The 12,839-nt window shown below is 33.0% G+C and overlaps 1 long non-coding RNA gene across 2 annotated transcripts; it reads right to left on the reverse strand.

Annotated features, from left to right (window-relative positions):
* Positions 1–363: 363 nt before the first annotated feature.
* Positions 364–2,922, reverse strand: LOC146954984 (uncharacterized). Of its 2 annotated transcripts, XR_015007732.1 has the most exons (5): positions 2,721–2,922; positions 2,568–2,612; positions 1,889–2,163; positions 1,304–1,534; positions 364–762 (listed from the first exon to the last, which is right to left on the reverse strand). It is a non-coding gene; the product is annotated as an uncharacterized LOC146954984 (long non-coding RNA). The 2 variants fall into 2 exon arrangements; XR_015007727.1 differs by lacking the exon at positions 364–762 and having other exon boundaries at positions 1,286–1,534.
* Positions 2,923–12,839: the final 9,917 nt, after the last annotated feature.

Consider the following 12,839-nt stretch of genomic DNA (forward strand, 5'->3'; position numbering starts at 1 on the left):
GCCGCCACTATGCACAATTCTGGCGTATTCAAAACTGCCGAAATTTTGTCTGTCACAAAGTTTAAAACGGCAGTTTATTAAGGACCGCCATGGAGACTGCCGAAATACGCGATGTTAATAACGGCGGCTAGTTCTTTGATTAAAACGGCGGTTTCAGCCGCCACAATAGACACTAGTTCAGGAGAAAAATTGTACATAGTGGCAGTTTTAAACGCCGTATTGGTCACTTTTTTAAATAAAAAAAAATGCACATACTGGCAGTTTTAACCGCCGTAATCACCACAGATTTAACAAAAAAAAAGAGCTGAATAAATCACCTAAATAGCACTATTTAGTACGAATATAAATTATTTACTACATAAATTGTAATATTACAATGTGTAAAATAGTCCAACAACCTCGTGAATGTTGAAAAAGTAAAATTAACTCTTCAATTATATTGTACAATTTATCTAGGATCTCTTATAATATATGTATGGACCTCTCCTTATTTCCCTAATGTAGTGATATCCTTCAACTTCTCTGATACATGTACACACATACATATAGATCAAATAAAGTTCACATAATGCTAATTCATAAAACAACAACTTCATAAAATAAAAAACATTATAACAGCAACTTGAACCAAAGTTTACACCTATCAGCACTTCCTTCTCCAGACACAAGAAGGATGCTCTGGTGAGGGGACCAGCAATGCCTTAACAATAGCAGTGTGCTCTGTTAGTCTCAAAGTTGGTTGACAAGAGTGCTGATTCCATACTGAAAGCAGCCAAATAAACATGCCATTGAACAAGAAGTGAATTAACACTAGAATAATTGTACTAAACAATAATGTATTTGTGAATTAAAACTCTAGAACAGCAAGGCATGACAAAATGGACATAAATGAACAAATTTAGATTTTTAAGCTACACAAAGTCTTTACACAAAGGCAGAAGAAAACTTAAGACATAACAGTTTAAATATATGGTATGTAAATGAAGCAAACAAGCACTCCAACCACACACACTTGAACATTCAAACCAACCAACCAACCAAAACAATGGTTTCAAAGGCATTAGTCACCACCAACATGCATATACATATAAACAACATATAATTATTGGTACAACCACACTTGAGCAATACTCTATTTGTACAACATATTTTCCAGAATTTCATTCACTTAGTAAAAATTATCAGAAAAAGTGAGTACAAGGGGTACTCAAACCATTACAAACTTAAGAGCTAGAGAGAAAGACCAAAACAACAAAACAGAACCAAACAAATATGCTAAGTAACAAGGAAAGTTTGGCTATACCAGTACAACTCCAACATGACAGAACCTACACTTCGTTATCAAACACCTTCACCTCTACTTTTCCAAGAGCGCCATATTAAACACCTCTACTTGGTTATACAAGTTTCCTCCACCCCCAATTCGCCAAGAGCGCCATATTGAATACCTTCACTTGGTTATACAAGTCTGGCTAAGTATAGGTAATTGAGGTTACGCTACAACTCTCTAATTGGCACATTTGCTCCACTGTACCTGAAAAATAAAAGGGGGAACCAAATTGCATGTGTTAGTCAAACACCTCAACTTCGTCAAGAGAGCCATAGTAAACAAACACCTCTATTTGTGATGGCCATATCTCTTTATAGGCATTCAATATTTTACGGATTTAATTATGAGAGATATTCATTAATGTTTCACACAAAAATTACATGAAAATTCATACATCTTATTTTTCTAAAAGATACTCAATAATGTCAAAGGCCTTTAATATTATATATATTGCATTGTGAGAGATTCTTGTTAACATTGAACACAGTCATGTACTAAAATTTAATAACAAAATAAAACATGACATGATTAACACAACAAGAGATTCAGCACCTTCACCTTGTTCTCTCTCTTCCTTAGCATGAGCTTTAAGCAACTCCTCATCCTCAACCATTGATTTGGATACAAGGGAAGATATGTCATCGAGATCCATCTCTTCTTCTGACTTAACTATTCTGACCATTATATGTAGTAAAAATGGATGTTTTACTACATAGTTGTATTTGTTAAAATCATAAGGAAAAATACAAATACCTCTTCTCCTGGGACTGAAGTTAGTGACTCTAATGCAAAACCTTCATTCTTCACATTGTTCTTGACATCCATTTTGAACCCTAAATGTAAAGCACAATCAGAAATTACTCGATAAATATTTAAAAAAATAGAAAAGAAAAGAAACAACATTGCTAGGGAGAGAGGATTAGATCAGTATCGTCCATCAATCATTTCAGCATTACTTTACATCCATAGAATGGCCCAAATCTTATGATTTCATGCGATGGAGGACTCGAAAATCATTGTTTACAATCAATACATAAAAATGGAAAATCCTTTTTTTTTTTTGCTTTTTGCAAAAACAATATTAATTTTCAGTTAAAGGATAACAAATCTAGAATAAAGAAAAAAAAAATACCCAGATCAGTATCAGTTTCCATTCTTTCTCAGTATATAAAAAAAATAGAAAACTGAAACAAATCACAAACAAAAAATCAAAAAGAACAAAGATTTAGCAATTTACCAGTCCAAATCATTAAGCAGTGATGATGAGTGTGTCTTCGAGAACCTGAATTTACATTCACGAACAAAGATTTAGTTCAAAGAGCTATTAGTGAAAAATTAATCGACGGTTTCAATAAGATATGATTAGATAAGAAACAAAAGCAATACGAACCTGAGTTCATCTTCAAGAACAGATGTAAATCGATTGTTTGAGAGGATTCGACAGAGAGGGAAGGGTTTGAGATGGGATCGACGGTTTCGATGGGTTTAGTCGAAGAGAGGGTTTGAGAAAGGGAAAGAAAGAATTCGCGGAGATTTGAGTTCGATGCAGTGATTAGAGTTCGCGGAGACAGAAAGAGTTCGATCGATTTGAGTTTCGATTCGTTTCTTCAGACGAAGGGTTTGCGTCCTGGGATTTGATAAGAAAAGGATATGGAAGAAAGATAACAAAAAAAGAAAAGGGTACTGAAAAACAAAACAAAAAAAAAGAAATAAAAAAATTAATGAAAGTAGATGGAGGGATTTTTCTGAAAAAAAGAGGGGAAAAGAGGGAAAATAAAATGAAAGTGCGGCAAAGTGGAAAAATGAAATTGTGAATACCGGCGGCTCAAAATGCCGTAATGTACAGTGTGTATTGTTTGAATAAGGTAATGTATATAGTGGCGGGCTAAACCGCCGTAATAATCCGTTTATAGTGGCGTTCATATAAATTGCCGTAATTTACCGTTTATAGTGGCGGTTTTTTATAACCGCCGTAACAAAACCGCCGCAATTCTCGAGTTTTTTTGTAGTGAAAATCCGTAAATTAACAAGGAAATTCACTTAACCCTCATTTTGTCCGTGTTTGAAAATGATAAAATCAACCTTGGAAGTCGAATATATGCTTGTTAGATTTCATAGGAAGCTATTACATGCTTCGATTCGACAAGCCTCGACCACTTGAAGCCCTTTTTAGTGAAAAGAAAAAAGGTCAAAAACGAGTAAAATCCATAAATTAACAAGGAAATTCACTTAACCCCATTTGGGCCTTTTTAAAAAATTCTAATCTAAACCGTGGATGTCGTAGATATGCTTGTTAGATTTCTTAGGAACTATTACATGCTTCGATTCGATATGGCAAGGCCACTTTATGACATTTTTAGTGAAAGAAAAAGGGTCAAAAACGAGTAAAATCCGTAAATTAACAAGGAAATTCACTTAACCCTCATTTTGTCCATTTTTGAAAATGATAAAATCAACCTTGGAATTCGAATATATGCTTGTTAGATTTCATAGGAACTATTACATGCTTCGATTCGATAAGGCTAGGCCACTTTATGACCTTTTTAGTGAATTAAAAAGGGTCAAAAACGAGTAAAATCCGTAAATTAACAAGGAAATTCACTTAACCCTCATTTTGTCCATTTTTGAAAATGATAAAATCAACCTTGGAATTCGAATATATGCTTGTTAGATTTCATAGGAACTATTACATGCTTCGATTCGATAAGGCTAGGCCACTTTATGACCTTTTTAGTGAATTAAAAAGGGTCAAAAACGAGTAAAATCTGTAAATTAACAAGGAGATTCACTTAACCCTCATTTTGTCCGTGTTTGAAAATGATAAAATCAACCTTGGAAGTCGAATATATGCTTGTTAGATTTCATAGGAAACTATTACATGCTTCGATTCGACAAGCCTCGACCACTTGAAGCCCTTTTTAGTGAAAAGAAAAAAGGTCAAAAACGAGTAAAATCCATAAATTAACAAGGAAATTCACTTAACCCCATTTGGGCCTTTTTAAAAAATTCTAATCTAAACCGTGGATGTCGTAGATATGCTTGTTAGATTTCTTAGGAACTATTACATGCTTCGATTCGATATGGCAAGGCCACTTTATGACATTTTTAGTGAAAGAAAAAGGGTCAAAAACGAGTAAAATCCGTAAATTAACAAGGAAATTCACTTAACCCTCATTTTGTCCATTTTTGAAAATGATAAAATCAACCTTGGAATTCGAATATATGCTTGTTAGATTTCATAGGAACTATTACATGCTTCGATTCGATAAGGCTAGGCCACTTTATGACCTTTTTAGTGAATTAAAAAGGGTCAAAAACGAGTAAAATCCGTAAATTAACAAGGAAATTCACTTAACCCTCATTTTGTCCATTTTTGAAAATGATAAAATCAACCTTGGAATTCGAATATATGCTTGTTAGATTTCATAGGAACTATTACATGCTTCGATTCGATAAGGCTAGGCCACTTTATGACCTTTTTAGTGAATTAAAAAGGGTCAAAAACGAGTAAAATCTGTAAATTAACAAGGAGATTCACTTAACCCTCGTTTTGTCCGTGTTTGAAAATGATAAAATCAACCTTGGAAGTCGAATATATGCTTGTTAGATTTCATAGGAAACTATTACATGCTTCGATTCGACAAGCCTCGACCACTTTAAGCCCTTTTTAGTGAAAAGAAAAAAGGTCAAAAACGAGTAAAATCTGTAAATTAACAAGGAAATTCAATTAACCCCCATTTTGGCCTTTTTAAAAAATTCTAAACCAAACCGTGGATGTCGTAGATATGCTTGTTAGATTTCTTAGGAACTATTACATGCTTCGATTCAATAAGGCTAGACCACTTTATGACCTTTTTAGTGAAAGAAAAAGGGTCAAAAACGAGTAAAATCCGTAAATTAACAAGGAAATTCACTTAACCCTCATTTTGTCCATTTTTGAAAATGATAAAATCAACCATGGAATTCGAATATATGCTTGTTAGATTTCATAGGAACTATTACATGCTTCGATTCGATAAGGCTAGGCCACTTTATGACCTTTTTAGTGAATTAAAAAGGGTCAAAAACGAGTAAAATCCGTAAATTAACAAGGAAATTCACTTAACCCTCATTTTGTCCGTGTTTGAAAATGATAAAATCAACCTTGGAAGTCGAATATATGCTTGTTAGATTTCATAGGAAACTATTACATGCTTCGATTCGACAAGCCTCGACCACTTTAAGCCCTTTTTAGTGAAAAGAAAAAAGGTCAAAAACGAGTAAAATCCATAAATTAACAAGGAAATTCACTTAACCCCCATTTTGGCCATTTTAAAAAATTCTAAAATAAACCATGGATGTCGTAGATATGCTTGTTAGATTTCCTAGGAACTATTACAGGCTTCGATTCGATAAGGCTAGGCTACTTTATGACCTTTTTAGTGAAAGAAAAAGGGTCAAAAACGAGTAAAATCCGTAAATTAACAAGGAAATTCACTTAACCCTAATTTTGTCCGTGTTTGAAAATGATAAAATCAACCTTGGAAGTCGAATATATGCTTGTTAGATTTCATAGGAACTATTACATGCTTCGATTCGATAAGGCTAGGCCACTTTATGACCTTTTTAGTGAATTAAAAAGGGTCAAAAACGAGTAAAATCCGTAAATTAACAAGGAAATTCACTTAACCCTCATTTTGTCCATTTTTGAAAATGATAAAATCAACCATGGAATTCGAATATATGCTTGTTAGATTTCATAGGAACTATTACATGCTTCGATTCGATCAGGCTAGGCCACTTTATGACCTTTTTAGTGAATTAAAAAGGGTCAAAAACGAGTAAAATCCGTAAATTAACAAGGAAATTCACTTAACCCTCATTTTGTCCGTGTTTGAAAATGATAAAATCAACCTTGGAAGTCGAATATATGCTTGTTAGATTTCATAGGAAACTATTACATGCTTCGATTCGACAAGCCTCGACCACTTTAAGCCCTTTTTAGTGAAAAGAAAAAAGGTCAAAAACGAGTAAAATCCATAAATTAACAAGGAAATTCACTTAACCCCCATTTTGGCCATTTTAAAAAATTCTAAAATAAACCATGGATGTCGTAGATATGCTTGTTAGATTTCCTAGGAACTATTACAGGCTTCGATTCGATAAGGCTAGGCTACTTTATGACCTTTTTAGTGAAAGAAAAAGGGTCAAAAACGAGTAAAATCCGTAAATTAACAAGGAAATTCACTTAACCCTAATTTTGTCCGTGTTTGAAAATGATAAAATCAACCTTGGAAGTCGAATATATGCTTGTTAGATTTCATAGGAACTATTACATGCTTCGATTCGATAAGGCTAGGCCACTTTATGACCTTTTTAGTGAATTAAAAAGGGTCAAAAACGAGTAAAATCCGTAAATTAACAAGGAAATTCACTTAACCCTCATTTTGTCCATTTTTGAAAATGATAAAATCAACCTTGGAATTCGAATATATGCTTGTTAGATTTAATAGGAACTATTACATGCTTCGATTCGATAAGGCTAGGCCACTTTATGACCTTTTTAGTGAATTAAAAAGGGTCAAAAACGAGTAAAATCCGTAAATTAACAAGGAAATTCACTTAACCCTCATTTTGTCCGTGTTTGAAAATCATAAATTCAACCTTGGAAGTCGAATATATGCTTTTTAGATTTCATAGGTACTATTACATGCTTCGATTCGACAAGCCTCGACCACTTTAAGCCCTTTTTAGTGAAAGAAAAAAGGTCAAAAACAAGTAAAATCCGTAAATTAACAAGGAAATTCAATTAACCCCATTTTGGCCTTTTTAAAAAATTCTAATCTAAACCGTGTATGTCGTAGATATGCTTGTTAGATTTCTTAGGAACTATTACATGCTTCGATTCGATAAGGCAAGGCCACTTTATGACCTTTTTAGTGAAAGAAAAAGGGTCAAAAACGAGTAAAATCCGTAAATTAACAAGGGAATTCACTTAACCCTCATTTTGTCCATTTTTGAAAATGATAAAATCAACCTTGGAATTCGAATATATGCTTGTTAGATTTCATAGGAACTATTACATGCTTCGATTCGATAAGGCTAGGCCACTTTATGACCTTTTTAGTGAATTAAAAAGGGTCAAAAACGAGTAAAATCCGTAAATTAACAAGGAAATTCACTTAACCCTCATTTTGTCCATTTTTGAAAATGATAAAATCAACCTTGGAATTCGAATATATGCTTGTTAGATTTCATAAGAACTATTACATGCTTCGATTCGATAAGGCTAGGCCACTTTATGACCTTTTTAGTGAATTAAAAAGGGTCAAAAACGAGTAAAATCCGTAAATTAACAAGGAAATTCACTTAACCCTCATTTTGTCCATTTTTGAAAATGATAAAATCAACCTTGGAATTCGAATATATGCTTGTTAGATTTCATAGGAACTATTACATGCTTCGATTCGATAAGGCTAGGCCACTTTATGACCTTTTTAGTGAATTAAAAAGGGTCAAAAACGAGTAAAATCTGTAAATTAACAAGGAGATTCACTTAACCCTCATTTTGTCCGTGTTTGAAAATGATAAAATCAACCTTGGAAGTCGAATATATGCTTGTTAGATTTCATAGGAAACTATTACATGCTTCGATTCGACAAGCCTCGACCACTTGAAGCCCTTTTTAGTGAAAAGAAAAAAGGTCAAAAACGAGTAAAATCCATAAATTAACAAGGAAATTCACTTAACCCCATTTGGGCCTTTTTAAAAAATTCTAATCTAAACCGTGGATGTCGTAGATATGCTTGTTAGATTTCTTAGGAACTATTACATGCTTCGATTCGATATGGCAAGGCCACTTTATGACATTTTTAGTGAAAGAAAAAGGGTCAAAAACGAGTAAAATCCGTAAATTAACAAGGAAATTCACTTAACCCTCATTTTGTCCATTTTTGAAAATGATAAAATCAACCTTGGAATTCGAATATATGCTTGTTAGATTTCATAGGAACTATTACATGCTTCGATTCGATAAGGCTAGGCCACTTTATGACCTTTTTAGTGAATTAAAAAGGGTCAAAAACGAGTAAAATCCGTAAATTAACAAGGAAATTCACTTAACCCTCATTTTGTCCATTTTTGAAAATGATAAAATCAACCTTGGAATTCGAATATATGCTTGTTAGATTTCATAGGAACTATTACATGCTTCGATTCGATAAGGCTAGGCCACTTTATGACCTTTTTAGTGAATTAAAAAGGGTCAAAAACGAGTAAAATCTGTAAATTAACAAGGAGATTCACTTAACCCTCGTTTTGTCCGTGTTTGAAAATGATAAAATCAACCTTGGAAGTCGAATATATGCTTGTTAGATTTCATAGGAAACTATTACATGCTTCGATTCGACAAGCCTCGACCACTTTAAGCCCTTTTTAGTGAAAAGAAAAAAGGTCAAAAACGAGTAAAATCTGTAAATTAACAAGGAAATTCAATTAACCCCCATTTTGGCCTTTTTAAAAAATTCTAAACCAAACCGTGGATGTCGTAGATATGCTTGTTAGATTTCTTAGGAACTATTACATGCTTCGATTCAATAAGGCTAGACCACTTTATGACCTTTTTAGTGAAAGAAAAAGGGTCAAAAACGAGTAAAATCCGTAAATTAACAAGGAAATTCACTTAACCCTCATTTTGTCCATTTTTGAAAATGATAAAATCAACCATGGAATTCGAATATATGCTTGTTAGATTTCATAGGAACTATTACATGCTTCGATTCGATAAGGCAAGGCCACTTTATGACCTTTTTAGTGAATTAAAAAGGGTCAAAAACGAGTAAAATCCGTAAATTAACAAGGAAATTCACTTAACCCTCATTTTGTCCGTGTTTGAAAATGATAAAATCAACCTTGGAAGTCGAATATATGCTTGTTAGATTTCATAGGAAACTATTACATGCTTCGATTCGACAAGCCTCGACCACTTTAAGCCCTTTTTAGTGAAAAGAAAAAAGGTCAAAAACGAGTAAAATCCATAAATTAACAAGGAAATTCACTTAACCCCCATTTTGGCCATTTTAAAAAATTCTAAAATAAACCATGGATGTCGTAGATATGCTTGTTAGATTTCCTAGGAACTATTACAGGCTTCGATTCGATAAGGCTAGGCTACTTTATGACCTTTTTAGTGAAAGAAAAAGGGTCAAAAACGAGTAAAATCCGTAAATTAACAAGGAAATTCACTTAACCCTAATTTTGTCCGTGTTTGAAAATGATAAAATCAACCTTGGAAGTCGAATATATGCTTGTTAGATTTCATAGGAACTATTACATGCTTCGATTCGATAAGGCTAGGCCACTTTATGACCTTTTTAGTGAATTAAAAAGGGTCAAAAACGAGTAAAATCCGTAAATTAACAAGGAAATTCACTTAACCCTCATTTTGTCCATTTTTGAAAATGATAAAATCAACCTTGGAATTCGAATATATGCTTGTTAGATTTAATAGGAACTATTACATGCTTCGATTCGATAAGGCTAGGCCACTTTATGACCTTTTTAGTGAATTAAAAAGGGTCAAAAACGAGTAAAATCCGTAAATTAACAAGGAAATTCACTTAACCCTCATTTTGTCCGTGTTTGAAAATCATAAATTCAACCTTGGAAGTCGAATATATGCTTTTTAGATTTCATAGGTACTATTACATGCTTCGATTCGACAAGCCTCGACCACTTTAAGCCCTTTTTAGTGAAAGAAAAAAGGTCAAAAACAAGTAAAATCCGTAAATTAACAAGGAAATTCAATTAACCCCATTTTGGCCTTTTTAAAAAATTCTAATCTAAACCGTGTATGTCGTAGATATGCTTGTTAGATTTCTTAGGAACTATTACATGCTTCGATTCGATAAGGCAAGGCCACTTTATGACCTTTTTAGTGAAAGAAAAAGGGTCAAAAACGAGTAAAATCCGTAAATTAACAAGGGAATTCACTTAACCCTCATTTTGTCCATTTTTGAAAATGATAAAATCAACCTTGGAATTCGAATATATGCTTGTTAGATTTCATAGGAACTATTACATGCTTCGATTCGATAAGGCTAGGCCACTTTATGACCTTTTTAGTGAATTAAAAAGGGTCAAAAACGAGTAAAATCCGTAAATTAACAAGGAAATTCACTTAACCCTCATTTTGTCCATTTTTGAAAATGATAAAATCAACCTTGGAATTCGAATATATGCTTGTTAGATTTCATAGGAACTATTACATGCTTCGATTCGATAAGGCTAGGCCACTTTATGACCTTTTTAGTGAATTAAAAAGGGTCAAAAACGAGTAAAATCTGTAAATTAACAAGGAGATTCACTTAACCCTCATTTTGTCCGTGTTTGAAAATGATAAAATCAACCTTGGAAGTCGAATATATGCTTGTTAGATTTCATAGGAAACTATTACATGCTTCGATTCGACAAGCCTCGACCACTTGAAGCCCTTTTTAGTGAAAAGAAAAAAGGTCAAAAACGAGTAAAATCCATAAATTAACAAGGAAATTCACTTAACCCCATTTGGGCCTTTTTAAAAAATTCTAATCTAAACCGTGGATGTCGTAGATATGCTTGTTAGATTTCTTAGGAACTATTACATGCTTCGATTCGATATGGCAAGGCCACTTTATGACATTTTTAGTGAAAGAAAAAGGGTCAAAAACGAGTAAAATCCGTAAATTAACAAGGAAATTCACTTAACCCTCATTTTGTCCATTTTTGAAAATGATAAAATCAACCTTGGAATTCGAATATATGCTTGTTAGATTTCATAGGAACTATTACATGCTTCGATTCGATAAGGCTAGGCCACTTTATGACCTTTTTAGTGAATTAAAAAGGGTCAAAAACGAGTAAAATCCGTAAATTAACAAGGAAATTCACTTAACCCTCATTTTGTCCATTTTTGAAAATGATAAAATCAACCTTGGAATTCGAATATATGCTTGTTAGATTTCATAGGAACTATTACATGCTTCGATTCGATAAGGCTAGGCCACTTTATGACCTTTTTAGTGAATTAAAAAGGGTCAAAAACGAGTAAAATCTGTAAATTAACAAGGAGATTCACTTAACCCTCGTTTTGTCCGTGTTTGAAAATGATAAAATCAACCTTGGAAGTCGAATATATGCTTGTTAGATTTCATAGGAAACTATTACATGCTTCGATTCGACAAGCCTCGACCACTTTAAGCCCTTTTTAGTGAAAAGAAAAAAGGTCAAAAACGAGTAAAATCTGTAAATTAACAAGGAAATTCAATTAACCCCCATTTTGGCCTTTTTAAAAAATTCTAAACCAAACCGTGGATGTCGTAGATATGCTTGTTAGATTTCTTAGGAACTATTACATGCTTCGATTCAATAAGGCTAGACCACTTTATGACCTTTTTAGTGAAAGAAAAAGGGTCAAAAACGAGTAAAATCCGTAAATTAACAAGGAAATTCACTTAACCCTCATTTTGTCCATTTTTGAAAATGATAAAATCAACCATGGAATTCGAATATATGCTTGTTAGATTTCATAGGAACTATTACATGCTTCGATTCGATAAGGCTAGGCCACTTTATGACCTTTTTAGTGAATTAAAAAGGGTCAAAAACGAGTAAAATCCGTAAATTAACAAGGAAATTCACTTAACCCTCATTTTGTCCGTGTTTGAAAATGATAAAATCAACCTTGGAAGTCGAATATATGCTTGTTAGATTTCATAGGAAACTATTACATGCTTCGATTCGACAAGCCTCGACCACTTTAAGCCCTTTTTAGTGAAAAGAAAAAAGGTCAAAAACGAGTAAAATCCATAAATTAACAAGGAAATTCACTTAACCCCCATTTTGGCCATTTTAAAAAATTCTAAAATAAACCATGGATGTCGTAGATATGCTTGTTAGATTTCCTAGGAACTATTACAGGCTTCGATTCGATAAGGCTAGGCTACTTTATGACCTTTTTAGTGAAAGAAAAAGGGTCAAAAACGAGTAAAATCCGTAAATTAACAAGGAAATTCACTTAACCCTAATTTTGTCCGTGTTTGAAAATGATAAAATCAACCTTGGAAGTCGAATATATGCTTGTTAGATTTCATAGGAACTATTACATGCTTCGATTCGATAAGGCTAGGCCACTTTATGACCTTTTTAGTGAATTAAAAAGGGTCAAAAACGAGTAAAATCCGTAAATTAACAAGGAAATTCACTTAACCCTCATTTTGTCCATTTTTGAAAATGATAAAATCAACCTTGGAATTCGAATATATGCTTGTTAGATTTAATAGGAACTATTACATGCTTCGATTCGATAAGGCTAGGCCACTTTATGACCTTTTTAGTGAATTAAAAAGGGTCAAAAACGAGTAAAATCCGTAAATTAACAAGGAAATTCACTTAACCCTCATTTTGTCCGTGTTTGAAAATCATAAATTCAACCTTGGAAGTCGAATATATGCTTTTTAGATTTCATAGGTACTATTACATGCTTCGATTCGAC

The sequence above is a fragment of the Medicago sativa genome, chromosome 1 (assembly GCF_051527215.1).
Source record: "Medicago sativa cultivar Bolivia chromosome 1, Bolivia_mono, whole genome shotgun sequence".
NCBI lineage: Eukaryota > Viridiplantae > Streptophyta > Magnoliopsida > Fabales > Fabaceae > Medicago > Medicago sativa.